The sequence below is a fragment of the Dendrobates tinctorius genome, unplaced genomic scaffold, assembly GCF_039654945.1.
Source record: "Dendrobates tinctorius isolate UK_male_01 unplaced genomic scaffold, ASM3965494v1 ptg000254l, whole genome shotgun sequence".
Lineage (NCBI taxonomy): Eukaryota > Metazoa > Chordata > Amphibia > Anura > Dendrobatidae > Dendrobates > Dendrobates tinctorius.
Window position 1 is genome coordinate 2,159,693 of NW_027361921.1, and position 23,340 is coordinate 2,183,032.

A 23,340-nucleotide genomic window follows, 5' to 3' on the forward strand; every position below is an offset into this window, starting at 1 on the left:
TCAGGATCTCCTGTTTACAAGAAAGGCGCTTTAACCAACTAAGCCACAGCACCACATGTTCCATAGGTGAATATTTATTATTCTGCTTTTTCCGAAAACTGCTATGAAAATTTGTATCATCTAATGTGTAATTCCACTGGTTTTAATTTGTAATGCTTGAGCCCATCCTATATTCTCTAAAGAAAGTTATTTCATCTGATTCCTTTTAGAGCATTTCAAAAGCAAAATTTTTTTTTTTACTCAAATTCCACTGGTTTTAATTTGTAATGCTTGAAGCCATCCTATATTCTCTAAAGAAACTTATTTCATCTAATTCCTTTTAGAGCATTTCAAAAGCAGAAAGTTTTTTTCTCTCAATTACACTTTATTAGTGCTTTGGGAAAGACATGTTTGATGTCAAACAAAAGTGAAAGTCCTCTTTTTCGGCTAACAGCCCCAAACTGACATGAAGATAGGAAAGCACTGCTGACATTCGAAATCAAGATTTTCTGTTTACTAAACAGGCTCTTTGACCAACTTGTCTACATCACAAAAAGATGTGATATATTGGAAAGACTGCTTAGAGAGTCAGGTGCGGAAAGTGGAGGCATTTCAAAATAAAATCCATTGGTTAAGTTGTCAAGCTTGAAGCAATCTTACTTCCTTTTCAGCATTTAGATGAGATTCTTAATATCACAATTGCACTATCAGTAGGGCTGGAACAATGGCAAATTTGTATTTGCACACAGGTAAAAGACCTGCTTTAAGATAGTAAGCTTATTCTTGAGAAGATGAAAACAAGGTACTGCTGAGAGTTGAACTCAGGATCTCCTGTTTACAAGACAGGCACTTTAACCAACTAAGCCACAGCACCCCAATTTTCATGTGTGAATATTTATTATACTGCTTTTTCCGAAAACTGCTATGAAAATTTGTAGCATCTAATGTGTAATTCCACTGGTTTTAATTTGTAATGCTTGAGCCCATCCTATATTCTCTAAAGAAAGTTATTTCATCTGATTCCTTTTAGAGCATTTCAAAAGCAAAATTTTTTTTTTTACTCAAATTCCACTGGTTTTAATTTGTAATGCTTGAAGCCATCCTATATTCTCTAAAGAAACTTATTTCATCTAATTCCTTTTAGAGCATTTCAAAAGCAGAAAGTTTTTTTCTCTCAATTACACTTTATTAGTGCTTTGGGAAAGACATGTTTGATGTCAAACAAAAGTGAAAGTCCTCTTTTTCGGCTAACAGCCCCAAACTGACATGAAGAAAGGAAAGCACTGCTGACATTCGAAATCAAGATTTTCTGTTTACTAAACAGGCTCTTTGACCAACTTGTCTACATCACAAAAAGATGTGATATATTGGAAAGACTGCTTAGAGAGTCAGGTGCGGAAAGTGGAGGCATTTCAAAATAAAATCCATTGGTTAAGTTGTCAAGCTTGAAGCAATCTTACTTCCTTTTCAGCATTTAGATGAGATTCTTAATCTCACAATTGCACTATCAGTAGGGCTGGAACAATGGCAAATTTGAGTTTGCACACAGGTAAAACACACCTGCTTTAAGATAGTAAGCTTATTCTTGAGAAGATGAAAACAAGGTACTGCTGAGAGTTGAACTCAGGATCTCCTGTTTACAAGACAGGCACTTTAACCAACTAAACCACAGCACCCCAATTTTCATGTGTGAATATTTATTATTCTGCTTTTTCTGAAAACTGCTATGAAAATTTGTAGCATCTAATGTGTAATTCCACTGGTTTTAATTTGTAATGCTTGAGCCCATCCTATATTCTCTAAAGAAAGTTATTTCATCTGATTCCTTTTAGAGCATTTCAAAAGTAAAATTTTTTTTTTACTCAAATTCCACTGGTTTTAATTTGTAATGCTTGAAGCCATCCTATATTCTCTAAAGAAACTTATTTCATCTAATTCCTTATAGAGCATTTCAAAAGCAAAAAATGTTTTTTTCTCTCAATTACACTTTATTAGTGCTTTGGGAAAGACATGTTTGATGTCAAACAAAAGTGAAAGTCCTCTTTTTCGGCTAACAGCCCCAAACTGACATGAAGAAAGGAAAGCACTGCTGACATTCGAAATCAAGATATTCTGTTTACTAAACAGGCTCTTTGACCAACTTGTCTACATCACAAAAAGATGTGATATATTGGAAAGACTGCTTAGAGAGTCAGGTGCGGAAAGTGGAGGCATTTCAAAATAAAATCCATTGGTTAAGTTGTCAAGCTTGAAGCAATCTTACTTCCTTTTCAGCATTTAGATGAGATTCTTAATCTCACAATTGCACTATCAGTAGGGCTGGAACAATGGCAAATTTGAGTTTGCACACAGGTAAAACACACCTGCTTTAAGATAGGAATCTTATTCTTGAGAAGATGAAAACAAGTTGAACTCATGATATCCTGTTTACAAGACAGGCTCTTTAACCAACTAAGCCACAGCACCACATGTTCCGTAGGTGAATATTTATTATTCTGCTTTTTCCGAAAACTGCTATGAAAATTTGTAGCATCTAAAGTGTAATTCCACTGGTTTTAATTTGTAATGCTTGAGCCCATCCTATATTCTCTAAAGAAAGTTATTTCATCTGATTCCTTTTAGAGCATTTCAAAAGCAAAAATTTTTTTTTTTACTCAAATTCCACTGGTTTTAATTTGTAATGCTTGAAGCCATCCTATATTCTCTAAAGAAACTTATTTCATCTAATTCCTTTTAGAGCATTTCAAAAGCAGAAAGTTTTTTTCTCTCAATTACACTTTATTAGTGCTTTGGGAAAGACATGTTTGATGTCAAACAAAAGTGAAAGTCCTCTTTTTCGGCTAACAGCCCCAAACTGACATGAAGAAAGGAAAGCACTGCTGACATTCGAAATCAAGATTTTCTGTTTACTAAACAGGCTCTTTGACCAACTTGTCTACATCACAAAAAGATGTGATATATTGGAAAGACTGCTTAGAGAGTCAGGTGCGGAAAGTGGAGGCATTTCAAAATAAAATCCATTGGTTAAGTTGTCAAGCTTGAAGCAATCTTACTTCCTTTTCAGCATTTAGATGAGATTCTTAATCTCACAATTGCACTATCAGTAGGGCTGGAACAATGGCAAATTTGAGTTTGCACACAGGTAAAACACACCTGCTTTAAGATAGTAAGCTTATTCTTGAGAAGATGAAAACAAGGTACTGCTGAGAGTTGAACTCAGGATCTCCTGTTTACAAGACAGGCACTTTAACCAACTAAACCACAGCACCCCAATTTTCATGTGTGAATATTTATTATTCTGCTTTTTCTGAAAACTGCTATGAAAATTTGTAGCATCTAATGTGTAATTCCACTGGTTTTAATTTGTAATGCTTGAGCCCATCCTATATTCTCTAAAGAAAGTTATTTCATCTGATTCCTTTTAGAGCATTTCAAAAGTAAAATTTTTTTTTTACTCAAATTCCACTGGTTTTAATTTGTAATGCTTGAAGCCATCCTATATTCTCTAAAGAAACTTATTTCATCTAATTCCTTATAGAGCATTTCAAAAGCAAAAAATGTTTTTTTCTCTCAATTACACTTTATTAGTGCTTTGGGAAAGACATGTTTGATGTCAAACAAAAGTGAAAGTCCTCTTTTTCGGCTAACAGCCCCAAACTGACATGAAGAAAGGAAAGCACTGCTGACATTCGAAATCAAGATATTCTGTTTACTAAACAGGCTCTTTGACCAACTTGTCTACATCACAAAAAGATGTGATATATTGGAAAGACTGCTTAGAGAGTCAGGTGCGGAAAGTGGAGGCATTTCAAAATAAAATCCATTGGTTAAGTTGTCAAGCTTGAAGCAATCTTACTTCCTTTTCAGCATTTAGATGAGATTCTTAATCTCACAATTGCACTATCAGTAGGGCTGGAACAATGGCAAATTTGAGTTTGCACACAGGTAAAACACACCTGCTTTAAGATAGGAATCTTATTCTTGAGAAGATGAAAACAAGTTGAACTCATGATATCCTGTTTACAAGACAGGCTCTTTAACCAACTAAGCCACAGCACCACATGTTCCGTAGGTGAATATTTATTATTCTGCTTTTTCCGAAAACTGCTATGAAAATTTGTAGCATCTAAAGTGTAATTCCACTGGTTTTAATTTGTAATGCTTGAGCCCATCCTATATTCTCTAAAGAAAGTTATTTCATCTGATTCCTTTTAGAGCATTTCAAAAGCAAAAATTTTTTTTTTTACTCAAATTCCACTGGTTTTAATTTGTAATGCTTGAAGCCATCCTATATTCTCTAAAGAAACTTATTTCATCTAATTCCTTTTAGAGCATTTCAAAAGCAGAAAGTTTTTTTCTCTCAATTACACTTTATTAGTGCTTTGGGAAAGACATGTTTGATGTCAAACAAAAGTGAAAGTCCTCTTTTTCGGCTAACAGCCCCAAACTGACATGAAGAAAGGAAAGCACTGCTGACATTCGAAATCAAGATTTTCTGTTTACTAAACAGGCTCTTTGACCAACTTGTCTACATCACAAAAAGATGTGATATATTGGAAAGACTGCTTAGAGAGTCAGGTGCGGAAAGTGGAGGCATTTCAAAATAAAATCCATTGGTTAAGTTGTCAAGCTTGAAGCAATCTTACTTCCTTTTCAGCATTTAGATGAGATTCTTAATCTCACAATTGCACTATCAGTAGGGCTGGAACAATGGCAAATTTGAGTTTGCACACAGGTAAAACACACCTGCTTTAAGATAGGAAGCTTATTCTTGAGAAGATGAAAACAAGGTACTGCTGAGAGTTGAACTCAGGATCTCCTGTTTACAAGACAGGCGCTTTAACCAACTAAGCCACAGCACCACATGTTCTGTAGGTGAATATTTATTATTCTGCTTTTTCCGAAAACTGCTATGAAAATTTGTAGCATCTAATGTGTAATTCCACTGGTTTTAATTTGTAATGCTTGAGCCCATCCTATATTCTCTAAAGAAAGTTATTTCATCTGATTCCTTTTAGAGCATTTCAAAAGCAAAAAATTTTTTTTTACTCAAATTCCACTGGTTTTAATTTGTAATGCTTGAAGCCATCCTATATTCTCTAAAGAAACTTATTTCATCTAATTCCTTTTAGAGCATTTCAAAAGCAGAAAGTTTTTTTCTCTCAATTACACTTTATTAGTGCTTTGGGAAAGACATGTTTGATGTCAAACAAAAGTGAAAGTCCTCTTTTTCGGCTAACAGCCCCAAACTGACATGAAGAAAGGAAAGCACTGCTGACATTCGAAATCAAGATTTTCTGTTTACTAAACAGGCTCTTTGACCAACTTGTCTACATCACAAAAAGATGTGATATATTGGAAAGACTGCTTAGAGAGTCAGGTGCGGAAAGTGGAGGCATTTCAAAATAAAATCCATTGGTTAAGTTGTCAAGCTTGAAGCAATCTTACTTCCTTTTCAGCATTTAGATGAGATTCTTAATCTCACAATTGCACTATCAGTAGGGCTGGAACAATGGCAAATTTGAGTTTGCACACAGGTAAAACACACCTGCTTTAAGATAGGAAGCTTATTCTTGAGAAGATGTAGCATCTTGGTTAAGTTGGTTAAGTTGTCAAGCTTGAAGCAATCTTACTTCCTTTTCAGCATTTAGATGAGATTCTTAATCTCACAATTGCACTATCAGTAGGGCTGGAACAATGGCAAATTTGAGTTTGCACACAGGTAAAACACACCTGCTTTAAGATAGGAAGCTTATTCTTGAGAAGATGTAGCATCTTGGTTAAGTTGGTTAAGTTGTCAAGCTTGAAGCAATCTTACTTCCTTTTCAGCATTTAGATGAGATTCTTAATCTCACAATTGCACTATCAGTAGGGCTGGAACAATGGCAAATTTGAGTTTGCACACAGGTAAAACACACCTGCTTTAAGATAGGAAGCTTATTCTTGAGAAGATGTAGCATCTTGGTTAAGTTGGTTAAGTTGTCAAGCTTGAAGCAATCTTACTTCCTTTTCAGCATTTAGATGAGATTCTTAATCTCACAATTGCACTATCAGTAGGGCTGGAACAATGGCAAATTTGAGTTTGCACACAGGTAAAACACACCTGCTTTAAGATAGGAAGCTTATTCTTGAGAAGACGAAAACAAGGTACTGCTGAGAGTTGAACTCAGGATCTCCTGTTTACAAGACAGGCGCTTTAACCTGGTTCCACTGGTTTTAATTTGTAATTCTTGAGCCCATCCTATATTCTCTAAAGAAAGTTATTTCATCTGATTCCTTTTAGAGCATTTCAAAAGCAAAATTTTTTTTTTACTCAAATTCCACTTGTTTTAATTTGTAATGCTTGAAGCCATCCTATATTCTCTAAAGAAACTTATTTCATCTAATTCCTTTTAGAGCATTTCAAAAGCAGAAAGTTTTTTTCTCTCAATTACACTTTATTAGTGCTTTGGGAAAGACATGTTTGATGTCAAACAAAAGTGAAAGTCCTCTTTTTTGGCTAACAGCCCTAAACTGACATGAAGAAAGGAAAGCACTGCTGACATTCGAAATCAAGATTTTCTGTTTACTAAACAGGCTCTTTGACCAACTTGTCTACATCACAAAAAGATGTGATATATTGGAAAGACTGCTTAGAGAGTCAGGTGCGGAAAGTGGAGGCATTTCAAAATAAAATCCATTGGTTAAGTTGTCAAGCTTGAAGCAATCTTACTTCCTTTTCAGCATTTAGATGAGATTCTTAATCTCACAAATGCACTCTCAGTAGGGCTGGAAAAATGGCAAATTTGAGTTTGCACACAGGTAAAACAACTGCTTTAAGATAGGAAGCTTATTCTTGAGAAAACAAAAACAAGGTACTGCTGAGAGTTGAACTCAGGATCTCCTGTTTACAAGACAGGCGCTTTAACCAACTAAGCCACAGCACCACATGTTCCATAGGTGAATATTTATTATTCTGCTTTTTCCGAAAACTGCTATGAAATTTGTAGCATCTAATGTGTAATTCCACTGGTTTTAATTTGTAAAGCTTGAGCCCATCCTATATTCTCTAAAGAAAGTTATTTCTTCTGATTCCTTTTAGAGCATTTCAAAAGCAAAATTTTTTTTTTTACTCACATTCCACTGGTTTTAATTTGTAATGCTTGAAGCCATCCTATATTCTCTAAAGAAACTTATTTCATCTAATTCCTTTTAGAGCATTTCAAAAGCAGAAAGTTTTTTTTCTCTCAATTACACTTTATTAGTGCTTTGGGAAAGACATGTTTGATGTCAAACAAAAGTGAAAGTCCTCTTTTTCGGCTAACAGCCCCAAACTGACATGAAGAAAGGAAAGCACTGCTGACATTCGAAATCAAGATTTTCTGTTTACTAAACAGGCTCTTTGACCAACTTGTCTACATCACAAAAAGATGTGATATATTGGAAAGACTGCTTAGAGAGTCAGGTGCGGAAAGTGGAGGCATTTCAAAATAAAATCCATTGGTTAAGTTGTCAAGCTTGAAGCAATCTTACTTCCTTTTCAGCATTTAGATGAGATTCTTAATCTCACAATTGCACTATCAGTAGGGCTGGAACAATGGCAAATTTGAGTTTGCACACAGGTAAAACACCTGCTTTAAGATAGGAAGCTTATTCTTGAGAAGATGAAAACAAGGTACTGCTGAGAGTTGAACTCAGGATCTCCTGTTTACAAGACAGGCGCTTTAACCAACTAAGCCACAGCACCACATGTGCTGTAGGTGAATATTTATTATTCTGCTTTTTCCGAAAACTGCTATGAAAATTTGTAGCATCTAATGTGTAATTCCACTGGTTTTAATTTGTAATGCTTGAGCCCATCCTATATTCTCTAAAGAAAGTTATTTCATCTGATTCCTTTTAGAGCATTTCAAAAGCAAAAATTTTTTTTTTTACTCAAATTCCACTGGTTTTAATTTGTAATGCTTGAAGCCATCCTATATTCTCTAAAGAAACTTATTTCATCTAATTCCTTTTAGAGCATTTCAAAAGCAGAAAGTTTTTTTCTCTCAATTACACTTTATTAGTGCTTTGGGAAAGACATGTTTGATGTCAAACAAAAGTGAAAGTCCTCTTTTTCGGCTAACAGCCCCAAACTGACATGAAGAAAGGAAAGCACTGCTGACATTCGAAATCAAGATTTTCTGTTTACTAAACAGGCTCTTTGACCAACTTGTCTACATCACAAAAAGATGTGATATATTGGAAAGACTGCTTAGAGAGTCAGGTGCGGAAAGTGGAGGCATTTCAAAATAAAATCCATTGGTTAAGTTGTCAAGCTTGAAGCAATCTTACTTCCTTTTCAGCATTTAGATGAGATTTTTAATCTCACAATTGCACTCTCAGTAGGGCTGGAACAATGGCAAATTTGAGTTTGCACACAGGTAAAACAACTGCTTTAAGATAGGAAGCTTATTCTTGAGAAGACAAAAACAAGGTACTGCTGCGAGTTGAACTCAGGATCTCCTGTTTACAAGACAGGCGCTTTAACCAACTAAGCCACAGCACCACATGTTCCATAGGTGAATATTTATTATTCTGCTTTTTCCGAAAACTGCTATGAAAATTTGTAGCATCTAATGTGTAATTCCACTGGTTTTAATTTGTAATGCTTGAGCCCATCCTATATTCTCTAAAGAAAGTTATTTCATCTGATTCCTTTTAGAGCATTTCAAAAGCAAAATTTTTTTTTTTACTCAAATTCCACTGGTTTTAATTTGTAATGCTTGAAGCCATCCTATATTCTCTAAAGAAACTTATTTCATCTAATTCCTTTTAGAGCATTTCAAAAGCAGAAAGTTTTTTTCTCTCAATTACACTTTATTAGTGCTTTGGGAAAGACATGTTTGATGTCAAACAAAAGTGAAAGTCCTCTTTTTCGGCTAACAGCCCCAAACTGACATGAAGAAAGGAAAGCACTGCTGACATTCGAAATCAAGATTTTCTGTTTACTAAACAGGCTCTTTGACCAACTTGTCTACATCACAAAAAGATGTGATATATTGGAAAGACTGCTTAGAGAGTCAGGTGCGGAAAGTGGAGGCATTTCAAAATAAAATCCATTGGTTAAGTTGTCAAGCTTGAAGCAATCTTACTTCCTTTTCAGCATTTAGATGAGATTCTTAATCTCACAATTGCACTATCAGTAGGGCTGGAACAATGGCAAATTTGAGTTTGCACACAGGTAAAACACACCTGCTTTAAGATAGGAAGCTTATTCTTGAGAAGATGAAAACAAGGTACTGCTGAGAGTTGAACTCAGGATCTCCTGTTTACAAGACAGGCGCTTTAACCAACTAAGCCACAGCACCACATGTGCCGTAGGTGAATATTTATTATTCTGCTTTTTCCGAAAACTGCTATGAAAATTTGTAGCATCTAATGTGTAATTCCACTGGTTTTAATTTGTAATGCTTGAGCCCATCCTATATTCTCTAAAGAAAGTTATTTCATCTGATTCCTTTTAGAGCATTTCAAAAGCAAAAATTTTTTTTTTACTCAAATTCCACTGGTTTTAATTTGTAATGCTTGAAGCCATCCTATATTCTCTAAAGAAACTTATTTCATCTAATTCCTTTTAGAGCATTTCAAAAGCAGAAAGTTTTTTTCTCTCAATTACACTTTATTAGTGCTTTGGGAAAGACATGTTTGATGTCAAACAAAAGTGAAAGTCCTCTTTTTCGGCTAACAGCCCCAAACTGACATGAAGAAAGGAAAGCACTGCTGACATTCGAAATCAAGATTTTCTGTTTACTAAACAGGCTCTTTGACCAACTTGTCTACATCACAAAAAGATGTGATATATTGGAAAGACTGCTTAGAGAGTCAGGTGCGGAAAGTGGAGGCATTTCAAAATAAAATCCATTGGTTAAGTTGTCAAGCTTGAAGCAATCTTACTTCCTTTTCAGCATTTAGATGAGATTTTTAATCTCACAATTGCACTCTCAGTAGGGTTGGAACAATGGCAAATTTGAGTTTGCACACAGGTAAAACAACTGCTTTAAGATAGGAAGCTTATTCTTGAGAAGACAAAAACAAGGTACTGCTGCGAGTTGAACTCAGGATCTCCTGTTTACAAGACATGCGCTTTAACCAACTAAGCCACAGCACCACATGTTCCATAGGTGAATATTTATTATTCTGCTTTTTCCGAAAACTGCTATGAAAATTTGTAGCATCTAATGTGTAATTCCACTGGTTTTAATTTGTAATGCTTGAGCCCATCCTATATTCTCTAAAGAAAGTTATTTCATCTGATTCCTTTTAGAGCATTTCAAAAGCAAAATTTTTTTTTTTACTCAAATTCCACTGGTTTTAATTTGTAATGCTTGAAGCCATCCTATATTCTCTAAAGAAACTTATTTCATCTAATTCCTTTTAGAGCATTTCAAAAGCAGAAAGTTTTTTTCTCTCAATTACACTTTATTAGTGCTTTGGGAAAGACATGTTTGATGTCAAACAAAAGTGAAAGTCCTCTTTTTCGGCTAACAGCCCCAAACTGACATGAAGAAAGGAAAGCACTGCTGACATTCGAAATCAAGATTTTCTGTTTACTAAACAGGCTCTTTGACCAACTTGTCTACATCACAAAAAGATGTGATATATTGGAAAGACTGCTTAGAGAGTCAGGTGCGGAAAGTGGAGGCATTTCAAAATAAAATCCATTGGTTAAGTTGTCAAGCTTGAAGCAATCTTACTTCCTTTTCAGCATTTAGATGAGATTCTTAATCTCACAATTGCACTATCAGTAGGGCTGGAACAATGGCAAATTTGAGTTTGCACACAGGTAAAACACACCTGCTTTAAGATAGGAAGCTTATTCTTGAGAAGTTGTAGCATCTTGGTTAAGTTGGTTAAGTTGTCAAGCTTGAAGCAATCTTACTTCCTTTTCAGCATTTAGATGAGATTCTTAATCTCACAATTGCACTATCAGTAGGGCTGGAACAATGGCAAATTTGAGTTTGCACACAGGTAAAACACACCTGCTTTAAGATAGGAAGCTTATTCTTGAGAAGATGTAGCATCTTGGTTAAGTTGGTTAAGTTGTCAAGCTTGAAGCAATCTTACTTCCTTTTCAGCATTTAGATGAGATTCTTAATCTCACAATTGCACTATCAGTAGGGCTGGAACAATGGCAAATTTGAGTTTGCACACAGGTAAAACACACCTGCTTTAAGATAGGAAGCTTATTCTTGAGAAGACGAAAACAAGGTACTGCTGAGAGTTGAACTCAGGATCTCCTGTTTACAAGACAGGCGCTTTAACCTGGTTCCACTGGTTTTAATTTGTAATTCTTGAGCCCATCCTATATTCTCTAAAGAAAGTTATTTCATCTGATTCCTTTTAGAGCATTTCAAAAGCAAAATTTTTTTTTTACTCAAATTCCACTTGTTTTAATTTGTAATGCTTGAAGCCATCCTATATTCTCTAAAGAAACTTATTTCATCTAATTCCTTTTAGAGCATTTCAAAAGCAGAAAGTTTTTTTCTCTCAATTACACTTTATTAGTGCTTTGGGAAAGACATGTTTGATGTCAAACAAAAGTGAAAGTCCTCTTTTTCGGCTAACAGCCCCAAACTGACATGAAGAAAGGAAAGCACTGCTGACATTCGAAATCAAGATTTTCTGTTTACTAAACAGGCTCTTTGACCAACTTGTCTACATCACAAAAAGATGTGATATATTGGAAAGACTGCTTAGAGAGTCAGGTGCGGAAAGTGGAGGCATTTCAAAATAAAATCCATTGGTTAAGTTGTCAAGCTTGAAGCAATCTTACTTCCTTTTCAGCATTTAGATGAGATTTTTAATCTCACAATTGCACTCTCAGTAGGGTTGGAACAATGGCAAATTTGAGTTTGCACACAGGTAAAACAACTGCTTTAAGATAGGAAGCTTATTCTTGAGAAGACAAAAACAAGGTACTGCTGCGAGTTGAACTCAGGATCTCCTGTTTACAAGACATGCGCTTTAACCAACTAAGCCACAGCACCACATGTTCCATAGGTGAATATTTATTATTCTGCTTTTTCCGAAAACTGCTATGAAAATTTGTAGCATCTAATGTGTAATTCCACTGGTTTTAATTTGTAATGCTTGAGCCCATCCTATATTCTCTAAAGAAAGTTATTTCATCTGATTCCTTTTAGAGCATTTCAAAAGCAAAATTTTTTTTTTTACTCAAATTCCACTGGTTTTAATTTGTAATGCTTGAAGCCATCCTATATTCTCTAAAGAAACTTATTTCATCTAATTCCTTTTAGAGCATTTCAAAAGCAGAAAGTTTTTTTCTCTCAATTACACTTTATTAGTGCTTTGGGAAAGACATGTTTGATGTCAAACAAAAGTGAAAGTCCTCTTTTTCGGCTAACAGCCCCAAACTGACATGAAGAAAGGAAAGCACTGCTGACATTCGAAATCAAGATTTTCTGTTTACTAAACAGGCTCTTTGACCAACTTGTCTACATCACAAAAAGATGTGATATATTGGAAAGACTGCTTAGAGAGTCAGGTGCGGAAAGTGGAGGCATTTCAAAATAAAATCCATTGGTTAAGTTGTCAAGCTTGAAGCAATCTTACTTCCTTTTCAGCATTTAGATGAGATTCTTAATCTCACAATTGCACTATCAGTAGGGCTGGAACAATGGCAAATTTGAGTTTGCACACAGGTAAAACACACCTGCTTTAAGATAGGAAGCTTATTCTTGAGAAGTTGTAGCATCTTGGTTAAGTTGGTTAAGTTGTCAAGCTTGAAGCAATCTTACTTCCTTTTCAGCATTTAGATGAGATTCTTAATCTCACAATTGCACTATCAGTAGGGCTGGAACAATGGCAAATTTGAGTTTGCACACAGGTAAAACACACCTGCTTTAAGATAGGAAGCTTATTCTTGAGAAGATGTAGCATCTTGGTTAAGTTGGTTAAGTTGTCAAGCTTGAAGCAATCTTACTTCCTTTTCAGCATTTAGATGAGATTCTTAATCTCACAATTGCACTATCAGTAGGGCTGGAACAATGGCAAATTTGAGTTTGCACACAGGTAAAACACACCTGCTTTAAGATAGGAAGCTTATTCTTGAGAAGATGTAGCATCTTGGTTAAGTTGGTTAAGTTGTCAAGCTTGAAGCAATCTTACTTCCTTTTCAGCATTTAGATGAGATTCTTAATCTCACAATTGCACTATCAGTAGGGCTGGAACAATGGCAAATTTGAGTTTGCACACAGGTAAAACACACCTGCTTTAAGATAGGAAGCTTATTCTTGAGAAGACGAAAACAAGGTACTGCTGAGAGTTGAACTCAGGATCTCCTGTTTACAAGACAGGCGCTTTAACCTGGTTCCACTGGTTTTAATTTGTAATTCTTGAGCCCATCCTATATTCTCTAAAGAAAGTTATTTCATCTGATTCCTTTTAGAGCATTTCAAAAGCAAAATTTTTTTTTTACTCAAATTCCACTTGTTTTAATTTGTAATGCTTGAAGCCATCCTATATTCTCTAAAGAAACTTATTTCATCTAATTCCTTTTAGAGCATTTCAAAAGCAGAAAGTTTTTTTCTCTCAATTACACTTTATTAGTGCTTTGGGAAAGACATGTTTGATGTCAAACAAAAGTGAAAGTCCTCTTTTTCGGCTAACAGCCCCAAACTGACATGAAGAAAGGAAAGCACTGCTGACATTCGAAATCAAGATTTTCTGTTTACTAAACAGGCTCTTTGACCAACTTGTCTACATCACAAAAAGATGTGATATATTGGAAAGACTGCTTAGAGAGTCAGGTGCGGAAAGTGGAGGCATTTCAAAATAAAATCCATTGGTTAAGTTGTCAAGCTTGAAGCAATCTTACTTCCTTTTCAGCATTTAGATGAGATTTTTAATCTCACAATTGCACTCTCAGTAGGGTTGGAACAATGGCAAATTTGAGTTTGCACACAGGTAAAACAACTGCTTTAAGATAGGAAGCTTATTCTTGAGAAGACAAAAACAAGGTACTGCTGCGAGTTGAACTCAGGATCTCCTGTTTACAAGACATGCGCTTTAACCAACTAAGCCACAGCACCACATGTTCCATAGGTGAATATTTATTATTCTGCTTTTTCCGAAAACTGCTATGAAAATTTGTAGCATCTAATGTGTAATTCCACTGGTTTTAATTTGTAATGCTTGAGCCCATCCTATATTCTCTAAAGAAAGTTATTTCATCTGATTCCTTTTAGAGCATTTCAAAAGCAAAATTTTTTTTTTTACTCAAATTCCACTGGTTTTAATTTGTAATGCTTGAAGCCATCCTATATTCTCTAAAGAAACTTATTTCATCTAATTCCTTTTAGAGCATTTCAAAAGCAGAAAGTTTTTTTCTCTCAATTACACTTTATTAGTGCTTTGGGAAAGACATGTTTGATGTCAAACAAAAGTGAAAGTCCTCTTTTTCGGCTAACAGCCCAAACTGACATGAAGAAAGGAAAGCACTGCTGACATTCGAAATCAAGATTTTCTGTTTACTAAACAGGCTCTTTGACCAACTTGTCTACATCACAAAAAGATGTGATATATTGGAAAGACTGCTTAGAGAGTCAGGTGCGGAAAGTGGAGGCATTTCAAAATAAAATCCATTGGTTAAGTTGTCAAGCTTGAAGCAATCTTACTTCCTTTTCAGCATTTAGATGAGATTCTTAATCTCACAATTGCACTATCAGTAGGGCTGGAACAATGGCAAATTTGAGTTTGCACACAGGTAAAACACACCTGCTTTAAGATAGGAAGCTTATTCTTGAGAAGATGTAGCATCTTGGTTAAGTTGGTTAAGTTGTCAAGCTTGAAGCAATCTTACTTCCTTTTCAGCATTTAGATGAGATTCTTAATCTCACAATTGCACTATCAGTAGGGCTGGAACAATGGCAAATTTGAGTTTGCACACAGGTAAAACACACCTGCTTTAAGATAGGAAGCTTATTCTTGCGAAGATGAAAACAAGGTACTGCTGAGAGTTGAACTCAGGATTTCCTGTTTACAAGACAGGTGCTTTAACCAACTAAGCCACAGCACCACATGTTCCATAGGTGAATATTTATTATTCTGCTTTTTCCGAAAACTGCTATGAAAATTTGTAGCATCTAATGTGTAATTCCACTGGTTTTAATTTGTAATGCTTGAGCCCATCCTATATTCTCTAAAGAAAGTTATTTCATCTGATTCCTTTTAGAGCATTTCAAAAGCAAAAATTTTTTTTTTACTCAAATTCCACTGGTTTTAATTTGTAATGCTTGAAGCCATCCTATATTCTCTAAAGAAACTTATTTCATCTAATTCCTTTTAGAGCATTTCAAAAGCAGAAAGTTTTTTTCTCTCAATTACACTTTATTAGTGCTTTGGGAAAGACATGTTTGATGTCAAACAAAAGTGAAAGTCCTCTTTTTCGGCTAACAGCCCCAAACTGACATGAAGAAAGGAAAGCACTGCTGACATTCGAAATCAAGATTTTCTGTTTACTAAACAGGCTCTTTGACCAACTTGTCTACATCACAAAAAGATGTGATATATTGGAAAGACTGCTTAGAGAGTCAGGTGCGGAAAGTGGAGGCATTTCAAAATAAAATCCATTGGTTAAGTTGTCAAGCTTGAAGCAATCTTACTTCCTTTTCAGCATTTAGATGAGATTCTTAATCTCACAATTGCACTATCAGTAGGGCTGGAACAATGGCAAATTTGAGTTTGCACACAGGTAAAACACCTGCTTTAAGATAGGAAGCTTATTCTTGAGAAGATGAAAACAAGGTACTGCTGAGAGTTGAACTCAGGATCTCCTGTTTACAAGACAGGCGCTTTAACCAACTAAGCCACAGCACCACATGTGCCGTAGGTGAATATTTATTATTCTGCTTTTTCCGAAAACTGCTATGAAAATTTGTAGCATCTAATGTGTAATTCCACTGGTTTTAATTTGTAATGCTTGAGCCCATCCTATATTCTCTAAAGAAAGTTATTTCATCTGATTCCTTTTAGAGCATTTCAAAAGCAAAAATTTTTTTTTTACTCAAATTCCACTGGTTTTAATTTGTAATGCTTGAAGCCATCCTATATTCTCTAAAGAAACTTATTTCATCTAATTCCTTTTAGAGCATTTCAAAAGCAGAAAGTTTTTTTCTCTCAATTACACTTTATTAGTGCTTTGGGAAAGACATGTTTGATGTCAAACAAAAGTGAAAGTCCTCTTTTTCGGCTAACAGCCCCAAACTGACATGAAGAAAGGAAAGCACTGCTGACATTCGAAATCAAGATTTTCTGTTTACTAAACAGGCTCTTTGACCAACTTGTCTACATCACAAAAAGATGTGATATATTGGAAAGACTGCTTAGAGAGTCAGGTGCGGAAAGTGGAGGCATTTCAAAATAAAATCCATTGGTTAAGTTGTCAAGCTTGAAGCAATCTTACTTCCTTTTCAGCATTTAGATGAGATTCTTAATCTCACAATTGCACTATCAGTAGGGCTGGAACAATGGCAAATTTGAGTTTGCACACAGGTAAAACACATGCTTTAAGATAGGAAGCTTATTCTTGAGAAGATGAAAACAAGGTACTGCTGAGAGTTGAACTCAGGATCTCCTGTTTACAAGACAGGCGCTTTAACCAACTAAGCCACAGCACCACATGTGCCGTAGGTGAATATTTATTATTCTGCTTTTTCCGAAAACTGCTATGAAAATTTGTAGCATCTAATGTGTAATTCCACTGGTTTTAATTTGTAATGCTTGAGCCCATCCTATATTCTCTAAAGAAAGTTATTTCATCTGATTCCTTTTAGAGCATTTCAAAAGCAAAAATTTTTTTTTTACTCAAATTCCACTGGTTTTAATTTGTAATGCTTGAAGCCATCCTATATTCTCTAAAGAAACTTATTTCATCTAATTCCTTTTAGAGCATTTCAAAAGCAGAAAGTTTTTTTCTCTCAATTACACTTTATTAGTGCTTTGGGAAAGACATGTTTGATGTCAAACAAAAGTGAAAGTCCTCTTTTTCGGCTAACAGCCCCAAACTGACATGAAGAAAGGAAAGCACTGCTGACATTCGAAATCAAGATTTTCTGTTTACTAAACAGGCTCTTTGACCAACTTGTCTACATCACAAAAAGATGTGATATATTGGAAAGACTGCTTAGAGAGTCAGGTGCGGAAAGTGGAGGCATTTCAAAATAAAATCCATTGGTTAAGTTGTCAAGCTTGAAGCAATCTTACTTCCTTTTCAGCATTTAGATGAGATTCTTAATCTCACAATTGCACTATCAGTAGGGCTGGAACAATGGCAAATTTGAGTTTGCACACAGGTAAAACACCTGCTTTAAGATAGGAAGCTTATTCTTGAGAAGATGAAAACAAGGTACTGCTGAGAGTTGAACTCAGGATCTCCTGTTTACAAGACAGGCGCTTTAACCAACTAAGCCACAGCACCACATGTTCCGTAGGTGAATATTTATTATTCTGCTTTTTCTGAAAACTGCTATGAAAATTTGTAGCATCTAATGTGTAATTCCACTGGTTTTAATTTGTAATGCTTGAGCCCATCCTATATTCTCTAAAGAAAGTTATTTCATCTGATTCCTTTTAGAGCATTTCAAAAGCAAAATTTTTTTTTTTACTCAAATTCCACTGGTTTTAATTTGTAATGCTTGAAGCCATCCTATATTCTCTAAAGAAACTTATTTCATCTAATTCCTTTTAGAGCATTTCAAAAGCAGAAAGTTTTTTTCTCTCAATTACACTTTATTAGTGCTTTGGGAAAGACATGTTTGATGTCAAACAAAAGTGAAAGTCCTCTTTTTCGGCTAACAGCCCCAAACTGACATGAAGAAAGGAAAGCACTGCTGACATTCGAAATCAAGATTTTCTGTTTACTAAACAGGCTCTTTGACCAACTTGTCTACATCACAAAAAGATGTGATATATTGGAAAGACTGCTTAGAGAGTCAGGTGCGGAAAGTGGAGGCATTTCAAAATAAAATCCATTGGTTAAGTTGTCAAGCTTGAAGCAATCTTACTTCCTTTTCAGCATTTAGATGAGATTCTTAATCTCACAATTGCACTATCAGTAGGGCTGGAACAATGGCAAATTTGAGTTTGCACACAGGTAAAACACACCTGCTTTAAGATAGGAAGCTTATTCTTGAGAAGATGTAGCATCTTGGTTAAGTTGGTTAAGTTGTCAAGCTTGAAGCAATCTTACTTCCTTTTCAGCATTTAGATGAGATTCTTAATCTCACAATTGCACTATCAGTAGGGCTGGAACAATGGCAAATTTGAGTTTGCACACAGGTAAAACACACCTGCTTTAAGATAGGAAGCTTATTCTTGAGAAGACGAAAACAAGGTACTGCTGAGAGTTGAACTCAGGATCTCCTGTTTACAAGACAGGCGCTTTAACCTGGTTCCACTGGTTTTAATTTGTAATTCTTGAGCCCATCCTATATTCTCTAAAGAAAGTTATTTCATCTGATTCCTTTTAGAGCATTTCAAAAGCAAAATTTTTTTTTTTACTCAAATTCCACTGGTTTTAATTTGTAATGCTTGAAGCCATCCTATATTCTCTAAAGAAACTTATTTCATCTAATTCCTTTTAGAGCATTTCAAAAGCAGAAAGTTTTTTTCTCTCAATTACACTTTATTAGTGCTTTGGGAAAGACATGTTTGATGTCAAACAAAAGTGAAAGTCCTCTTTTTCGGCTAACAGCCCCAAACTGACATGAAGAAAGGAAAGCACTGCTGACATTCGAAATCAAGATTTTCTGTTTACTAAACAGGCTCTTTGACCAACTTGTCTACATCACAAAAAGATGTGATATATTGGAAAGACTGCTTAGAGAGTCAGGTGCGGAAAGTGGAGGCATTTCAAAATAAAATCCATTGGTTAAGTTGTCAAGCTTGAAGGAATCTTACTTCCTTTTCAGCATTTAGATGAGATTCTTAATCTCACAATTGCACTCTCAGTAGGGCTGGAACAATGGCAAATTTGAGTTTGCACACAGGTAAAACACCTGCTTTAAGATAGGAAGCTTATTCTTGAGAAGATGAAAACAAGGTACTGCTGAGAGTTGAACTCAGGATCTCCTGTTTACAAGACAGGCGCTTTAACCAACTAAGCCACAGCACCACATGTTCTGTAGGTGAATATTTATTATTCTGCTTTTTCCGAAAACTGCTATGAAAATTTGTAGCATCTAATGTGTAATTCCACTGGTTTTAATTTGTAATGCTTGAGCCCATCCTATATTCTCTAAAGAAAGTTATTTCATCTGATTCCTTTTATAGCATTTCAAAAGCAAAAAATTTTTTTTTACTCAAATTCCACTGGTTTTAATTTGTAATGCTTGAAGCCATCCTATATTCTCTAAAGAAACTTATTTCATCTAATTCCTTTTAGAGCATTTCAAAAGCAGAAAGTTTTTTTCTCTCAATTACACTTTATTAGTGCTTTGGGAAAGACATGTTTGATGTCAAACAAAAGTGAAAGTCCTCTTTTTCGGCTAACAGCCCCAAACTGACATGAAGAAAGGAAAGCACTGCTGACATTCGAAATCAAGATTTTCTGTTTACTAAACAGGCTCTTTGACCAACTTGTCTACATCACAAAAAGATGTGATATATTGGAAAGACTGCTTAGAGAGTCAGGTGCGGAAAGTGGAGGCATTTCAAAATAAAATCCATTGGTTAAGATGTCAAGCTTGAAGCAATCTTACTTCCTTTTCAGCATTTAGATGAGATTTTTAATCTCACAATTGCACTCTCAGTAGGGTTGGAACAATGGCAAATTTGAGTTTGTACACAGGTAAAACAACTGCTTTAAGATAGGAAGCTTATTCTTGAGAAGACAAAAACAAGGTACTGCTGCGAGTTGAACTCAGGATCTCCTGTTTACAAGACAGGCGCTTTAACCAACTAAGCCACAGCACCACATGTTCCATAGGTGAATATTTATTATTCTGCTTTTTCCGAAAACTGCTATGAAAATTTGTAGCATCTAATGTGTAATTCCACTGGTTTTAATTTGTAATGCTTGAGCCCATCCTATATTCTCTAAAGAAAGTTATTTCATCTGATTCCTTTTAGAGCATTTCAAAAGCAAAATTTTTTTTTTTACTCAAATTCCACTGGTTTTAATTTGTAATGCTTGAAGCCATCCTATATTCTCTAAAGAAACTTATTTCATCTAATTCCTTTTAGAGCATTTCAAAAGCAGAAAGTTTTTTTCTCTCAATTACACTTTATTAGTGCTTTGGGAAAGACATGTTTGATGTCAAACAAAAGTGAAAGTCCTCTTTTTCGGCTAACAGCCCCAAACTGACATGAAGAAAGGAAAGCACTGCTGACATTCGAAATCAAGATTTTCTGTTTACTAAACAGGCTCTTTGACCAACTTGTCTACATCACAAAAAGATGTGATATATTGGAAAGACTGCTTAGAGAGTCAGGTGCGGAAAGTGGAGGCATTTCAAAATAAAATCCATTGGTTAAGATGTCAAGCTTGAAGCAATCTTACTTCCTTTTCAGCATTTAGATGAGATTTTTAATCTCACAATTGCACTCTCAGTAGGGTTGGAACAATGGCAAATTTGAGTTTGTACACAGGTAAAACAACTGCTTTAAGATAGGAAGCTTATTCTTGAGAAGACAAAAACAAGGTACTGCTGCGAGTTGAACTCAGGATCTCCTGTTTACAAGACAGGCGCTTTAACCAACTAAGCCACAGCACCACATGTTCCATAGGTGAATATTTATTATTCTGCTTTTTCCGAAAACTGCTATGAAAATTTGTAGCATCTAATGTGTAATTCCACTGGTTTTAATTTGTAATGCTTGAGCCCATCCTATATTCTCTAAAGAAAGTTATTTCATCTGATTCCTTTTAGAGCATTTCAAAAGCAAAATTTTTTTTTTTACTCAAATTCCACTGGTTTTAATTTGTAATGCTTGAAGCCATCCTATATTCTCTAAAGAAACTTATTTCATCTAATTCCTTTTAGAGCATTTCAAAAGCAGAAAGTTTTTTTCTCTCAATTACACTTTATTAGTGCTTTGGGAAAGACATGTTTGATGTCAAACAAAAGTGAAAGTCCTCTTTTTCGGCTAACAGCCCCAAACTGACATGAAGAAAGGAAAGCACTGCTGACATTCGAAATCAAGATTTTCTGTTTACTAAACAGGCTCTTTGACCAACTTGTCTACATCACAAAAAGATGTGATATATTGGAAAGACTGCTTAGAGAGTCAGGTGCGGAAAGTGGAGGCATTTCAAAATAAAATCCATTGGTTAAGTTGTCAAGCTTGAAGCAATCTTACTTCCTTTTCAGCATTTAGATGAGATTCTTAATCTCACAATTGCACTATCAGTAGGGCTGGAACAATGGCAAATTTGAGTTTGCACACAGGTAAAACACACCTGCTTTAAGATAGGAAGCTTATTCTTGCGAAGATGAAAACAAGGTACTGCTGAGAGTTGAACTCAGGATTTCCTGTTTACAAGACAGGTGCTTTAACCAACTAAGCCACAGCACCACATGTTCCATAGGTGAATATTTATTATTCTGCTTTTTCCGAAAACTGCTATGAAAATTTGTAGCATCTAATGTGTAATTCCACTGGTTTTAATTTGTAATGCTTGAGCCCATCCTATATTCTCTAAAGAAAGTTATTTCATCTGATTCCTTTTAGAGCATTTCAAAAGCAAAAATTTTTTTTTTACTCAAATTCCACTGGTTTTAATTTGTAATGCTTGAAGCCATCCTATATTCTCTAAAGAAACTTATTTCATCTAATTCCTTTTAGAGCATTTCAAAAGCAGAAAGTTTTTTTCTCTCAATTACACTTTATTAGTGCTTTGGGAAAGACATGTTTGATGTCAAACAAAAGTGAAAGTCCTCTTTTTCGGCTAACAGCCCCAAACTGACATGAAGAAAGGAAAGCACTGCTGACATTCGAAATCAAGATTTTCTGTTTACTAAACAGGCTCTTTGACCAACTTGTCTACATCACAAAAAGATGTGATATATTGGAAAGACTGCTTAGAGAGTCAGGTGCGGAAAGTGGAGGCATTTCAAAATAAAATCCATTGGTTAAGTTGTCAAGCTTGAAGCAATCTTACTTCCTTTTCAGCATTTAGATGAGATTCTTAATCTCACAATTGCACTATCAGTAGGGCTGGAACAATGGCAAATTTGAGTTTGCACACAGGTAAAACACATGCTTTAAGATAGGAAGCTTATTCTTGAGAAGATGAAAACAAGGTACTGCTGAGAGTTGAACTCAGGATCTCCTGTTTACAAGACAGGCGCTTTAACCAACTAAGCCACAGCACCACATGTGCCGTAGGTGAATATTTATTATTCTGCTTTTTCCGAAAACTGCTATGAAAATTTGTAGCATCTAATGTGTAATTCCACTGGTTTTAATTTGTAATGCTTGAGCCCATCCTATATTCTCTAAAGAAAGTTATTTCATCTGATTCCTTTTAGAGCATTTCAAAAGCAAAAATTTTTTTTTTACTCAAATTCCACTGGTTTTAATTTGTAATGCTTGAAGCCATCCTATATTCTCTAAAGAAACTTATTTCATCTAATTCCTTTTAGAGCATTTCAAAAGCAGAAAGTTTTTTTCTCTCAATTACACTTTATTAGTGCTTTGGGAAAGACATGTTTGATGTCAAACAAAAGTGAAAGTCCTCTTTTTCGGCTAACAGCCCCAAACTGACATGAAGAAAGGAAAGCACTGCTGACATTCGAAATCAAGATTTTCTGTTTACTAAACAGGCTCTTTGACCAACTTGTCTACATCACAAAAAGATGTGATATATTGGAAAGACTGCTTAGAGAGTCAGGTGCGGAAAGTGGAGGAATTTCAAAATAAAATCCATTGGTTAAGTTGTCAAGCTTGAAGCAATCTTACTTCCTTTTCAGCATTTAGATGAGATTCTTAATCTCACAATTGCACTATCAGTAGGGCTGGAACAATGGCAAATTTGAGTTTGCACACAGGTAAAACACCTGCTTTAAGATAGGAAGCTTATTCTTGAGAAGATGAAAACAAGGTACTGCTGAGAGTTGAACTCAGGATCTCCTGTTTACAAGACAGGCGCTTTAACCAACTAAGCCACAGCACCACATGTTCCGTAGGTGAATATTTATTATTCTGCTTTTTCTGAAAACTGCTATGAAAATTTGTAGCATCTAATGTGTAATTCCACTGGTTTTAATTTGTAATGCTTGAGCCCATCCTATATTCTCTAAAGAAAGTTATTTCATCTGATTCCTTTTAGAGCATTTCAAAAGCAAAATTTTTTTTTTTACTCAAATTCCACTGGTTTTA

General features: G+C 35.1%; 10 non-coding genes across 10 annotated transcripts; all 10 read right to left on the reverse strand.

Annotated features, from left to right (window-relative positions):
• Positions 1–4,767: 4,767 nt before the first annotated feature.
• Positions 4,768–4,841, reverse strand: TRNAT-UGU (transfer RNA threonine (anticodon UGU)). Its single transcript has one exon. It is a non-coding gene; the product is annotated as a tRNA-Thr (tRNA).
• Positions 4,842–6,831: 1,990 nt separating this feature from the next.
• Positions 6,832–6,905, reverse strand: TRNAT-UGU (transfer RNA threonine (anticodon UGU)). The gene has a single exon. It is a non-coding gene; the product is annotated as a tRNA-Thr (tRNA).
• A 726-nt stretch (positions 6,906–7,631) lies between these two features.
• TRNAT-UGU (transfer RNA threonine (anticodon UGU)) lies at positions 7,632–7,705 on the reverse strand. The gene has a single exon. It is a non-coding gene; the product is annotated as a tRNA-Thr (tRNA).
• A 1,529-nt stretch (positions 7,706–9,234) lies between these two features.
• Positions 9,235–9,308, reverse strand: TRNAT-UGU (transfer RNA threonine (anticodon UGU)). The gene has a single exon. It is a non-coding gene; the product is annotated as a tRNA-Thr (tRNA).
• Positions 9,309–15,763: 6,455 nt separating this feature from the next.
• On the reverse strand, positions 15,764–15,837 carry TRNAT-UGU (transfer RNA threonine (anticodon UGU)). Its single transcript has one exon. It is a non-coding gene; the product is annotated as a tRNA-Thr (tRNA).
• Positions 15,838–16,563: 726 nt separating this feature from the next.
• On the reverse strand, positions 16,564–16,637 carry TRNAT-UGU (transfer RNA threonine (anticodon UGU)). Its single transcript has one exon. It is a non-coding gene; the product is annotated as a tRNA-Thr (tRNA).
• Positions 16,638–17,363: 726 nt separating this feature from the next.
• On the reverse strand, positions 17,364–17,437 carry TRNAT-UGU (transfer RNA threonine (anticodon UGU)). The gene has a single exon. It is a non-coding gene; the product is annotated as a tRNA-Thr (tRNA).
• Positions 17,438–19,058: 1,621 nt separating this feature from the next.
• Positions 19,059–19,132, reverse strand: TRNAT-UGU (transfer RNA threonine (anticodon UGU)). Its single transcript has one exon. It is a non-coding gene; the product is annotated as a tRNA-Thr (tRNA).
• Positions 19,133–22,260: 3,128 nt separating this feature from the next.
• On the reverse strand, positions 22,261–22,334 carry TRNAT-UGU (transfer RNA threonine (anticodon UGU)). Its single transcript has one exon. It is a non-coding gene; the product is annotated as a tRNA-Thr (tRNA).
• Positions 22,335–23,060: 726 nt separating this feature from the next.
• TRNAT-UGU (transfer RNA threonine (anticodon UGU)) lies at positions 23,061–23,134 on the reverse strand. The gene has a single exon. It is a non-coding gene; the product is annotated as a tRNA-Thr (tRNA).
• Positions 23,135–23,340: the final 206 nt, after the last annotated feature.